This window comes from Triticum dicoccoides, chromosome 2A (genome assembly GCF_002162155.2).
Source record: "Triticum dicoccoides isolate Atlit2015 ecotype Zavitan chromosome 2A, WEW_v2.0, whole genome shotgun sequence".
NCBI classification, from domain to species: domain Eukaryota; kingdom Viridiplantae; phylum Streptophyta; class Magnoliopsida; order Poales; family Poaceae; genus Triticum; species Triticum dicoccoides.
In genome coordinates this window covers 711,001,185-711,016,013 of record NC_041382.1, presented here as the reverse complement: position 1 = coordinate 711,016,013, position 14,829 = coordinate 711,001,185, and positions in this window count along the sequence as shown.

Genomic DNA, 14,829 nt, shown 5'->3' with positions numbered 1-14,829 from the left:
GGGGAGGGGGTTGCGGGCGACTTGCCCTTGGCCTTGCTGTTGCTGCCGACGCCGGAGAAGAGCCCCATTTGGCACGGCTAGGGAAAGCTATAGTTTGCCGGCGACGGGGGAGCGAGCGTGCCTAGATGGGGACGAGGGCTGGCTGGATGAGGACGGCATCGCCGCACGGTCGGCTTAAAAAGAACGATCGCCGTCGCTGACGTGTGGGCCCGAGGTCATAAGTTAAGCTGACTAGGTAGGTGGAGGACGATTGGACGACCGCCAAATGAAGACGTGGCGGACACCCAGAAGGCGTGCGTGGCGCCTGTTTCGCATCCGCGCCGACGCATTTGGGGCACAAATTTGGGCCGCAAATGCGTCGGTACGGACGCGAAGCGGACTTCATTTGGATTTGAGTCACCGTGTTGGACCTTCTTTTTTATTCACACCGATTCAAATGGACGGCGGCGAACGAAATGGATCACCCCATTAGAGTTAGTTTAATGGTCTGTTTTTAGATAGGGTACAAATCAAAACGATTCGTGCAAACTGTTGATATTTTACTTTGGCAATGAAATACCTATTGCTGGCCTGCTGGGGATAGTCTTTGATCTTGTCGTTCCTCTTGGAATTTGAGCCGGGCCGGTGGACATATTTGATCTTTTGTGCTAGTAAACATAGAAATAGTTGACAATGAAAGCAGCTAGAGAAATTACAAGTTTATGTGTCTGTCTGTACATAATGAAAATGTGTCGGAGGTGATGAGAGAAAAAAAGCTTGTGAACTCTTTATCTTACGACTATCTCTGCTACCTCTGTCATTTGATATGAAAACACTGTAAGAGTCTTCACCATGAGTAAACTCCAAGAAAGAAGCTTGGAGCATATATGGTGATTGTTTCTTGCAGATAATTTGCTAAAAAGCCATAGATGAAAGAGATGATGAGGACATGACTACCTTGAATATGACCAAAAATATTGCATACATGTATATTTGTAAAGTGATTTTTAATGCAAACTATACAACAATTTATTTATGTCATTCAGGACAAAAATACTTCAAAGACTTTTGTGTCATGTCTAATTGTAGGTGTATGGGACATTTGTACAATCCACATATGAAGAAAAGGAAAAAAGAGATGTTTAGGTGATGTTCAAAAAGTCCTTTCATGTTACTTTTGGGCCAAGAGAAGATAGAGTCCAGGTCTCTCACGTTCTGGATTCAGATTCGGACTGCACAGACATACCTGACTCAAAACGCCAACAACTTTTTCATACGGACTCCGAATTGTGTGATTCTTTTTTTGTTTGAAAGTAGATTTCGTGCTCTTTCAAGTACAATTGAATTCCCCTTCAAATTCGTCCGAAGCATTGAGTTATGGATGAAACAATCTGACGTTGCAGCAGAATCCGAGTCAAACGACAAACCCAAAGGTGTTGTATCACCTCCACTTGGGCCCATGAGCCTTGTACGACTTAGGGTTCGTTTTAGGCTGCCTTGAGACGTCCTCTCACCTCCTTAGCCGCTACCCCTTGCTCCTATATAAGTAGATTCATCTAGTAGCTTTTTCCTTGGGATTTGTTTAGTTAAAAGTTAGCCAACGCAACTTCGTGTACATCATTCTGTCCAACGACCAGACCAAGACCGCTTTCAGATCCTCACATTTATCAATACTACATCTATATTCGCAATATTCAGATTGCATTATCATATTCTTGCTTGTTCTTCGATTGCGTGCAGGAATAGACATTCGTGGTCAGGCTGATCGTCCTTCCAGCATCGTCGGTAACCTCAGGAGATTGGTTTAGCGATTGCTAAGGCGCAACGTCGTGCATGTTTGTAGTCGGATCGTCAAATTCATCTCCACCAAATCGATAATTATCATCTCATCGAAAGATCGGGACGCCCCGCCTCTATCAAGAGATTTAGGGGTTTGAGAGCCTAATATGATGATGATTGTTTTTTGCAAACAATTTGCTAAAGAGCCAAAGATAGAAAAGATTTAGGAATGATATTAAGGGGACATGCAAGAACAAGAGGCACAAAAGGATCGTGATGAAAAGGAAGCGGAAATAATAAACGACCTTAGATAGCCAATGCATGGAAGATCATACACCTTTAAGCCACTTCACCGTCGGCGGTCTATACCAAAAGCTCGGAGTGGTCAGATATGATTTGTAGAAATTGCTGATGAAAGACTGGAAGAGTTGTACAAAATTTTGGTTGCTCGTTATATATGGGTAGTAGGGTGGTAATTGCGATAGTGGGTGGGTAGATATGTGTTGCCAGCGTGTTGTATGCGAAATGTGTACATGTAATACTAAGTGTGCCATGAATTTTGGCAACAACGTGGCACACATGTAATTTTTTTGTTTATCTTTAAAATGGAAAGTACCCTAATATGGGAAAGTGATTTCACAATTAAATTTGGGCAGAAATAGTAAACAACCTTAGACAGACAATGCATGGAAGATCATACACCTTTAAGCCACTTCACCATCGATGATTTGTACCAAAAGCATCGAGTTGTTAGATATGATTTTTAGTAATTGCCGATGAAAGACTGAAAGAATTCTACATAATTTTGGTTGCTCGTTATATATGGGTAGTAGGGCAGTAATTGCGATAATGGGTGGGTAGATATGTGTTGCCACGTGTTGTATGTGAAATGTGTACATGTTGATGCGTTTTGTGTTAAAATAGATGGTGGTGGGAATACTAAATATGCCATGAATTTTGGCAACAACGTGGCACACTTGTAGTTTTGTTGATTTTGTTTTTATCTTTAAAATGGAAAGTACCTTCATACGGGAAAGTGATTTCACAATTAAATTCGGGAATTGACTGGGCCAAGAATGCTATTTGCCTAGTAATGGTGGGCTCATGTTATATCTATTCTTTGGGCCTAGCTACTGCATGCGCTAAATGTTTTTGCCGGCATCAGACATAAGTTTTTTAACAAAAAATAGTGTCCTAATCTTGTAAGGAAGTCTGGCAAGCTAAGTTCTTGTTAAATAAAATGGTCATGTTTTTTTCTCCATTCATAGGTGAATGTTTTTTCTCACCCCTGAAAGATGCTTCTTAATCGAGTTAAGTGCATGGTCTATTTTTTATCAGCAATCATTCTTTTAATTTTCCTAAATAAAGTTATTCAATTAAATTAAGAGCGCGCAGTCTATTCTTTGATAGGAAAAGACCATCGTTCATTCTCGCCCGCCACTCATAAGAAAGACAACCAATAATAAATCATGCTCCAACTTCTTAGTATAATGAGAGACTATATGTGCATGATTCGGGGAATCACAAACCTTGTTGGGGAACGCAGTAATTTCAAAAAAATTCCTACACACACGCAAGATTATGGTGATGCATACCAATGAGAGGGGAGAGTTTCGTCCACGTACCCTCGTAGACCGTAAGCGGAAGCATTATGAGAACACGGTTGATGTAGTCGTATGTCTTCACGATCCGACCGATCCAAGTACCGAACGTATGACACCTTCGAGTTCAGCACACGTTCAGCTCGGTGACGTCCCACGAACTCCGATCCGGCAGAGCTTCGAGGGAGAGTTCCGTCAGCACGATGGCGTGATGACGGTGATGATGATGCTACCGATGCAGGGCTTCGCCTAAGCACCGCTATGATATGACCGAGGTGGATTATGGTGGAGGGGGCACCGCACACGGCTAAAAGATCAACTGATCAACTTGTGTGTCTTGGGGTGCCCCTGCCCCCGTATATAAAGGAGCAAGGGGGAGGCCGGCCGGCCCTAGAAGGGCGCGCCAGGAGGAGTCCTACTCCCATCGGGAGTAGGATTCCCCCCCCCCCATTCCCTAGTTGGACTAGGAGAGAAGGAAGGGGGAGAGAGGAAGGAAGGAAAAGGGGGGCGCCGCCCCCCCTCCTAGTCCAATTCGGACCAGAGGGAGAGGGGGCGCACAACCTGCCCTGGTCTCCTCTCTCTCTCTCTCTCTCCACTATGGCCTAATAAGGCCCATACATTTACCGGGGGGTTCCGGTAACCTCCCGGTACTCCGGTAAAATCCTGATTTCACCCGAAACTATTCTGATGTCTAAATATAGGCTTCCAATATATCGATCTTTATGTCTCGACCATTTAGAGACTCCTCGCCATGTCCGTGATCATATCCGGGACTCCGAACTACCTTCGATACATCAAAACACATAAACACATATTACCGATCGTCACCAAACTTTAAGCGTGCGGACCCTACGGGTTCGAGAACTATGTAGACATGACCGAGACTCGTCTCCGGTCAATAACCAATAGAGGAACCTGGATGCTCATATTGGTTCCTACATATTCTACGAAGATCTTTATCGGTCAAACCGCATAACAACATACGTTGTTCCCTTTGTCATCGGTATGTTACTTGCCCGAGATTCGATCGTCGGTATCCTCATACATAGTTCAATCTCGTTACCGGCAAGTCTCTTTACTCATTCCGTAATACATCATCCCGCAACTAACTCATTAGTCACAATGCTTGCAAGGCTTATAGTGATGTGTATTACCAAGAGGGCCCAGAGATACCTCTTCGACAATCGAAGTGACAAATCCTAATCTCAATCTATGCCAACTCAACAAGTATCATCGGAGACACCTGTAGAGCACCTTTATAATCACCCAGTTATGTTGTGACGTTTGGTAGCTGATACGTCTCCAACATATCTATAATTTTTTATTGTTCCATGCTATTATATTATCAACCTTGGATGTTTTATATGCTATTTTATATGATTTTTGGGACTAACCTATTAACCTAGAGCCCAGTGCCAGTTTTTGTTTTTTCCTTGTTTTAGAGTATCGTAGAAAAGGGAAGATCAAATGGAGTCCAATTGACCTGAAACTTCACGGAACTTCTTTTTGGAACGGAAGCAATCCAGGAGACTTGGAGTAGACATTAGGGAAGCTTCGAGGTGGCCACGAGGCAAGGAGGCGCGCCCTACCCCCCTGGGCGTGCCCCCACCCTCGTGGGCCCCTCGTGGCTCCCTTGGCCGACTTCTTTTGCCTATATATATATATATATATATATATATATATATATATATATATATATATATATATATATATATATATATATATATATATCCATGTACCCTAAAAACTTTGGGGAGCAGAATAGATCGGGAGTTCCGCCGCTAGAAGCCTCCGTAGCCACCGAAAACCAATCTAGACCCGTTCCGGCACCCTGCCGGAGGGGGGGAATCCCTCTCCGGTGGCCATCTTCATCATCCCGGCACTCTCCATGACTAGGAGGGAGTAGTTCACCCTCGGGGCTGAGGGTATGTACCAGTAGCTATGTGCTTGATCTCTCTCTCTCTCATGTTCTTGAGGTGGTACGATCTTGATGTATCGTGGTCTTTGCTATTATAGTTGGATCTTATGATGTTTCTCCCCCTCTACTCTCTTGTGATGAATTGAGTTTTCCCTTTGAAGTTATCTTATCGGATTGAGTCTTTTAAGGATTTGAGAACACTTGATGTATGTCTTGCATGTGCTTATCTATGGTGACAATGGGATATCACGTGATCCACTTGATGTATGTTTTGGTGATCAACTTGCGAGTTCCGTGACCTCATGAACTTATGCATAGGGTTGGCACACGTTTTCATCTTGACTCTCCGGTAGAAACTTTGGGGCACTCTTTGAAGTTCTTTGTGTTGGTTGAATAGATGAATATGAGATTGTGTGATGCATATCTTATAATCATACCCACGGATACTTGAGGTGACATTGGAGTATCTAGGTGACATTAGGGTTTTGGTTGATTTGTATCTTAAGGTTTTATTCTAGTACGAACTCTATGATAGATCGAACGGAAAGAATAACTTCGTGTTATTTTACTACAGACTCTTGAATAGATTGATTAGAAAGGATAACTTTGAAGTGGTTTCGTACCGTCCCATAATCTCTTCGTTTGCTCTCCGCTATTAGTGACTTTGGAGTGACTCTTTGTTGCATGTTGTGTTAGGGAACGTAGTAATTTCAAAAAAATTCCTACGCACACACAAGATCATGGTGATGCATAGCAACGAGAGGGGAGAGTGTTGTCTACGTACCCTCGTAGACCGGCAATGGAAGTGTTGACACAACGTAGAGGAAGTAGTCATACGTCTTCCCGATCCGACCGATCCAAGCACCGAATGTACGGCTCCTCCGAGTTCTAGCACACGTTCAGCTCGATGACGATCCCCGGACTCCGATCCAGCAAAGTGTCGGGGAAGAGTTCCGTCAGCACAACGGCGTGGTGACGATCTTGATGTTCAACTGTCGGAGGGCTTCGCCTAAGCACCACTACAATATTATCAAGGATTATGGTGGAAGGGGGAACCGCACATGGCTAAGAAAACAATCACATGGATCAACTTGTGTCTAGGGGTGCCCCCTGCCCCCGTATATAAAGGAGCAAGGGGAGGAGGCCGGCCGGCCCTATGGCGCGCCAAGGAGGAGTCCTCCTAGTAGGAGTAGGACTCCTACTAGGAGGGGGAAGGAAGTGGGGAGGGAGAAGGAAAGGGGGGCGCCGCCCCCCCCGCCCCTCTCCTAGTCCAATTCGGACCAGGGGGGAGGAGGCACGCGGCCCACCCTGGCTGCCCCTCTCTCTCTCCACTAAGGCCCATATGGCCCATTACTTCTCCCGGGGGGGTTCCGGAAACCCTCCGGCTCTCCGATTTTCTCCGAAATCACCTGGAACACTTCCGGTGTCCGAATATAGCCGTCCAATATATTAATCTTTATGTCTCGACCATTTTGAGACTCCTCGTTATGTCCGTGATCACATCTGGGACTCCAAACTAACTTCGGTACATCAAAACTCATAAACTCATAATATAACTGTCATCGAAACCTTAAGCGTGCGGACCCTACGGGTTCGAGAACAATGTAGACATGATCGAGACACGTCTCCGGTCAATAACCAATAGCGGAACCTGGATGCTCATATTGGCTCCCACATATTCTACGAAGATCTTTATTGGTCAGACCGCATAACAACATACGTTGTTCCCTTTGTCATCGGTATGTTACTTGCCCGAGATTCGATCGTCGGTATCTCAATACCAAGTTCAATCTCGTTACCGGCAAGTCTCTTTACTTGTTTCGTAATACATCATCTCGCAACTAACTCATTAGTTGCAATGCTTGCAAGGCTTATGTGATGTGCATTACCGAGAGGGCCCAGAGATACCTCTCTGACAATCGGAGTGACAAATCCTAATCTCGAAATACGCCAAACCAACATTTACCTTTGGAGACACCTGTAGAGCTCCTTTATAACCACCTAGTTACGTTGTGACGTTTGGTAGCACACAAAGTGTTCCTCCGGCAAACGGGAGTTGCATAATCTCATAGTCATAGGAACATGTATAAGTCATGAAGAAAGCAATAGCAACATACTAAACGATCGGGTGCTAAGCTAATGGAATGGGTCATGTCAATCACATCATTCTCCTAATAATGTGATCCCGTTAATCAAATGACAACACATGTCTATGGTTAGGAAACATAACCATCTTTGATTAACGAGCTAGTCAAGTAGAGGCATACTAGTGACGTTTAGTTTGTCTATGTATTCACACAAGTATTATGTTTCCGGATAATACAATTCTAGCATGAATAATAAACATTTATCATGATATAAGGAAATAAAATAATAACATTATTATTGCCTCTAGGGCATATTTCCTTCAGTCTCCCACTTGCACTAGAGTCAATAATCTAGATTACACAGTAATAATTCTAACACCCATGGAGCTTTGGTGCTGATCATGTTTTGCTCGTGGAAGAGGTTTAGTCAACGGGTCTGCAACATTCAGATCCGTATGTATCTTGAAAATCTCTATGTCTCCCACCTGGACTAGAACCTAGATGGAATTGAAGCGTCTCTTGATGTGCTTGGTTCTCTTGTGAAATCTGGATTCCTTTGCCAAGGCAATTGCACCAGTATTGGCACAGAAGATTTTCATTGGACCCGATGCACTAGGTATGACACCTAGATCGGATATGAACTCCTTCATCCAGACTCCTTCGTTTGCTGCTTCCGAAGAAGCTATGTACTCCGCTTCACATGTAGATCCCGCCACAACACTTTGTTTAGAACTGCACCAACTGACAGCTCCACCGTTTAATGTAAACACGTATCCGGTTTGCGATTTAGAATCGTCCGGATCAGTGTCAAAGCTTGCATCAACGTAACCATTTACAATGAGCTCTTTGTCACCTCCATATATGAGAAACATATCCTTAGTCCTTTTCAGGTATTTCAGAATGTTCTTGACCGTTGTCCAGTGATCCACTCCTGGATTACTTTGGTACCACCCATCTAGACTTATAGCAAGACACACATCAGGTCTAGTACACAGCATTGCATACATGATAGATCCTATGGCTGAAGCATAGGGAACATCTTTCATTTTCTCTCTATCTTCTGCATTGGTCGTGCATTGAGTCTTACTCAATTTCACACCTTGTAACACAGGCAAGAATCCTTTCTTGGCTTGATCCATTTTGAACTTCTTCAAAATTTTGTCAAGGTATGTGCTTTGTGAAAGTCCAATTAAGCGTTTTGATCTATCTCTATAGATCTTAATGCCCAATATGTAAGCAGCTTCACCGAGGTCTTTCATTGAAAAACTCTTATTCAAGTATCCCTTTATGCTATCCAGAAATTCTATATCATTTCCGATTAGTAATATGTCATCTACATATAATATCAAAAATGCTACAGAGCTCCCACTCACTTTCTTGTAAATACAGGCTTCTCCAAAAGTCTGTATAAAACCAAATGCTTTGATCACACTATCAAAGCGTTTATTCCAACTCCGATAGGCTTGCACCAGTCCATAAATGGATCGCTGGAGCTTGCACACTTTGTTAGCTCCCTTTGGATCAACAAAACCTTCTGGCTACATCATATACAACTCTTCTTCCAGAAATCCATTTAGGAATGCAGTTTTGACATCCATCTGCCAAATTTCATAATCATAAAATGCGGCAATTGCTAACATGATTCGGACAGACTTAAGCATCGCTACGGGTGAGAAGGTCTCATCGTAGTCAATCCCTTGAACTTGTCGAAAACCTTTTGCGACAAGTCGAGCTTTATAGACAGTAACATTACCGTCAGCGTCAGTCTTCTTCTTGAAGATTCATTTATTCTCAATTGCTTGCCGATCATTGGGCAAGTCAACCAAAGTTCACACTTTGTTCTCATACATGGATCCCATCTCAGATTTCATGGCTTCAAGCCATTTTGCGGAATCTGGGCTCACCATCGCTTCTCCATAGTTTGTAGGTTCATCATGATCTAGTAGCATGACTTCCAGAACAGGATTACCGTACCACTCTGGTGCAGATCTTATTCTGGTTGATCTACGAGGTTCAGTAGTATCTTGTTCTAAAGTTTCATGATCATCATCATTAGCTTCCTCACTAATTGGTGTAGGTGTCACAGAAACTGGTTTCTGTGATGTACTACTTTCTAATAAGGGAGCAGGTACAGTTACCTCATCAAGTTCTACTTTCCTCCCACTCACTTCTTTCGAGAGAAACTCCTTCTCTAGAAAGTTTCCGAATTTAGCAACAAAAGTCTTGCCTTCGGATCTGTGATAGAAGGTGTATCCAATAGTTTCCTTCGGATATCCTATGAAGACACATTTCTCCGATTTGGGTTCGAGCTTATCAGGTTGAAGCTTTTTCACATAAGCATCGCAACCCCAAACTTTTAGAAACGACAACTTTGGTTTCTTGCCAAACCACAGTTCATAAGGCGTCGTCTCAACAGATTTTGATGGTGCCCTATTTAACGTGAATGCGGCTGTCTCTAGAGCATAACCCCAAAATGATAGCGGTAAATCAGTAAGAGACATCATAGATCGCACCATATCAAGTAAAGTATGATTACGATGTTCGGACACACCATTACGCTGTGGTGTTCCGGGTGGCGTGAGTTGCGAAACTATTCCGCATTGTTTCAAATGTACACCAAACTCGTAACTCAAATATTCTCCTCCACGATCAGATCGTAGGAATTTTATTTTCCTGCTACGATGATTTTCAACTTAACTCTGAAATTCTTTCAATTTTTCAAATGTTTCGGACTTATGTTTCATTAAGTAGATATACCCATATCTGCTTAAGTCATCTGTGAAGGTGAGAAAATAACGATATCCGCCACAAGCCTCAACATTCATCGGACCACATACATCTGTATGTATGATTTCCAACAAATCTGTTGCTCTCTCCATAGTACCGGAGAACGGTGTTTTTGTCATCTTACCCATAAGGCACGGTTCGCAAGTACCAAGTGATTCATAATCAAGTGGTTCCAAAAGTCCATCAGTATGGAGTTTCTTCATGCGCTTTACACCGATATGACCCAAATGGCAGTGCCACGAATAAGTTGCACTATCATCATCAACTCTGCATCTTTTGGCTTCAACATTATGAATATGTGTGTCACTACTATCGAGATTTAATAAGAATAGACCACTCTTTAAGGGTGCATGACCATAAAAGATATTACTCATATAAATAGAACAACCATTATTCTCTGATTTAAATGAATAACCGTCTCGCATCAAACAAGATCCAGATATAATGTTCATGCTTAACGCTGGCACCAAATAACAATTATTTAGGTCTAATACTAATACCGAAGGTAGATGTAGAGGTAGCGTGCCGACCGCGATCACATCGACTTTGGAACCATTTCCCACGCGCATCATCACCTCGTCCTTAGCCAATCTTTGCTTAATCCGTAGTCCCTGTTTCGAGTTGCAAATGTTAGCAATAGAACCAGTATCAAATACCCAGGTGCTACTGCGAGCATTAGTAAGGTACACATCAATAACATGTATATCACATATACCTTTGTTCACCTTGCCATCCTTCTTATCCGCCAAATACTTGGGGCAGTTCCGCTTCCAGTGACCAGTCTGCTTGCAGTAGAAGCACTCAGTTTCAGGCTTAGGTCCAGGTTTGGGTTTCTTCTCTTGAGTAGCAACTTGCTTGCTGTTCTTTTTGAAGTTCCCCTTCTTCTTTCCTTTGCCCTTTTTCTTGAAACTAGTGGTCTTGTTGACCATCAACACTTGATGCTCCTTCTTGATTTCTACCTCCGCAGCTTTCAGCATTGCGAAGAGCTCGGGAATAGTCTTATTCATCCCTTGCATATTATAGTTCATCACGAAGCTCTTGTAGCTTGGTGGCAGTGATTGGAGAATTCTGTCAATGACGCAATCATCTGGAAGATTAACTCCCAATTGAATCAAGTGATCATTATACCCAGACATTTTGAGTATATGCTCACTGACAGAACTGTTCTCTTCCATATTGCAGCTATAGAACTTATTGGAGACTTCATATCTCTCAATCCGGGCATTTGCTTGAAATATTAACTTCAACTCCTGGAACATCTCATATGCTCCATGACGTTCAAAACGTCGTTGAAGTCCCGATTCTAAGCCGTAAAGCATGGCACACTGAACTATCGAGTAGTCATCAGCTTTGCTCTGCCAGACATTCATAACATCTGGTGTTGCTCCAGCAGCAGGCCTGGCACCCAGCGGTGCTTCCAGGATGTAATTCTTCTGTGCAGCAATGAGGATAATCCTCAAGTTACGGACCCAGTCCGTGTAATTGCTACCATCATCTTTCAACTTTGCTTTCTCAAGGAACGCATTAAAATTCAACGGAACAATAGCACGGGCCATCTATCTACAATCAAACATAAACAAGCAAGATACTATCAGGTACTAAGTTCATGATAAATTTAGGTTCAATTAATCATATTACTAAAGAACTCCCACTTAGATAGACATCCCTCTAATCATCTAAGTGATTACGTGATCCAAATCAACTAAACCATGTCCGATCATCACGTGAGATGGAGTAGTTTCATTGGTGAACATCACTATGTTGATCATATCTACTATATGATTCACGCTCGACCTTTAGGTCTCCGTGTTCCGAGGCCATATCTGTATATGCTTGGCTCGTCAAGTATAACCTGAGTATTCCGCGTGTGCAACTGTTTTGCACCCGTTGTATTTGAACGTAGAGCCTATCACACCCGATCATCACGTGGTGTCTCAGCACGAAGAACTTTCGCAATGGTGCATACTCAGGGAGAACACTTCTTGATAATTAGTGAGAGGTCATCTTAAAATGCTACCGTCAATCAAAGCAAGATAAGATGCATAAAAGATAAACATCACATGCAATCAATATAAGTGATATGATATGGCCATCATCTTGTGCTTGTGATCTCCATCTTCGAAGCACCGTCGTGATCACCATCGTCACCGTCGCGACACCTTGATCATCATCGCAGCATCGTTGTCGTCTCGCCAATCTTATGCTTCCACGACTATCGCTACTGTTTAGTGATAAAGTAAAGCATTACAGCGCAATTGCATTGCATACAATAAAGCGACAACCATATGGCTCCTGCCAGTTGCCGATAACTTGGTTACAAAACATGATCATCTCATACAATAAAATTTTAGCATCATGTCTTGACCATATCACATCACAACATGCCCTGCAAAAACAAATTAGACGTCCTCTACTTTGTTGTTGCAAGTTTTACGTGGCTGCTACGGGCTTAAGCAAGAACAAATCTTACCTACGCATCAAAACCACAAGGATAGTTTGTCAAGTTTGTGCTGTTTGAACCTTCGCAAGGACCGGGCGTAGCCACACTCGGTTCAACTAAAGTTGGAGAAACTGACACCCGCTAGCCACCTTTGTGCAAAGCACGTCGGGAGAACCGGTCTCGCGTAAGCGTACACGTAATGTCGGTCTGGGCCGCTTCGTCCAACAATACCGCCAAACCAAAGTATCATATGCTGGTAAGCAGTATGACTTATATAGCCCACAACTCACTTGTGTTCTACTCGTGCATATAACATCAACACATAAAACCTAGGCTCGGATGCCACTGTTGGGGAACGTAGTAATTTCAAAAAAATTCCTACGCACACACAAGATCATGGTGATGCATAGCAACAAGAGGGGAGAGTGCTGTCTACGTACCCTCGTAGACCGGCAACGGAAGTGTTGACACAACATAGAGGAAGTAGTCGTACGTCTTCCCGATCTAACCGATCCAAGCACCGAACGTACGGCACCTCCGAGTTCTAGCACACGTTCAGCTTGATGACGATCCCCGGACTCTGATCCAGCAAAGTGTCGGGGAAGAGTTCCATCAGCACGACGGCGTGGTGACGATCTTGATGTTCAACTGTCGCAGGGCTTCGCCTAAGCACCACTACAATATTATCGAGGATTATGGTGGAAGGGGGCACCGCACACGGCTAAGAAAATGATCACATGGATCAACTTGTGTCTAGGGGTGCCCCCTGCCCTCGTATATAAAGGAGCAAGGGGAGGAGGCCGGCCGGCCCTATGGCGCGCCAAGGAGGAGTCCTCCTCCTAGTAGGAGTAGGACTCCTACTAGGAGGGGGAAGGAAGTGGGGAGGGAGAAGGAAAGGGGGGCGCCCCCCCCTCTCCTAGTCCAATTCGTACCAGGGGGAGGAGGTGCACGGCCCACCCTGGCTGCCCCTCTCTCTCCACTAAGGCCATATGGCCCATTACTTCTCCCGAGGGGGTTCCGGTAACCCTCCGGCTCTTCGGTTTTCTCCGAAATCACCTGGAACACTTCCGGTGTCCGAATATAGCCGTCCAATATATCAATCCTTATGTCTCGACCATTTCGAGACTCCTCATTATGTCTGTAATCACATCTGGGACTCCAAACTAACTTCGGTACATCAAAACTCATAAACTCATAATATAACTATCATCGAAACCTTAAGCGTGCGGACCCTATGGGTTCGCGAACAATGTAGACATGACCGAGACACGTCTCCGGTCAATAACCAATAGCGGAACCTGGATGCTCATATTGGCTCCCACATATTCTACGAAGATCTTTATCGGTCAGACCGCATAACAACATACGTTGTTCCCTTTGTCATCGGTATGTTACTTGCCCGAGATTCGATCGTCGGTATCTCAATACCTAGTTCAATCTCTTTACCGGCAAGTCTCTTTACTCGTTTTGTAATACATCATCTCGCAACTAACTCATTAGTTTCAATGGTTGCAAGGCTTATGTGATGTGCATTACCGAGAGGGCCCAGAGATACCTCTCCGACAATCGGAGTGACAAATCATAATCTCGAAATACGCCAACCCAACATTTACCTTTTGAGACACCTGTAGAGCTCCTTTATAATCACCCAGTTACGTTGTGACGTTTGGTAGCACACAAAGTGTTCCCCCGGCAAACGGGAGTTGCATAATCTCATAGTCATAGGAACATGTATAAGTCATGAAGAAAGCAATAGCAACATACTAAACGATCGGGTGCTAAGCTAATGGAATGGGTCATGTCAATCACATCATTCTCCTAATAATGTGATCCCGTTAATCAAATGACAACACATGTCTATGGTTAGGAAACATAACCATCTTTGATTAACGAGCTAGTCAAGTAGAGGCATACTAGTGACGTTTAGTTTGTCTATGTATTCACACAAGTATTATGTTTCCAGATAATACAATTCTAGCATGAATAATAAACATTTATCATGATATAAGGAAATAAAATAATAACATTATTATTGCCTCTAGGACATATTTCCTTCATGTTGAGGGATAGTTATATGATCCAATTATGGTATTATTGTTGAGAGAACTTGCACTAGTGAATTATGAACCCTAGGCCTTGTTTCCTAGCATTGCAATACCGTTTGTGCTCACTTTTACCATTAGTTACCTTGCTGTTTTTATATTTTCAGATTACAAAAACCTTTATCTACCATCCATA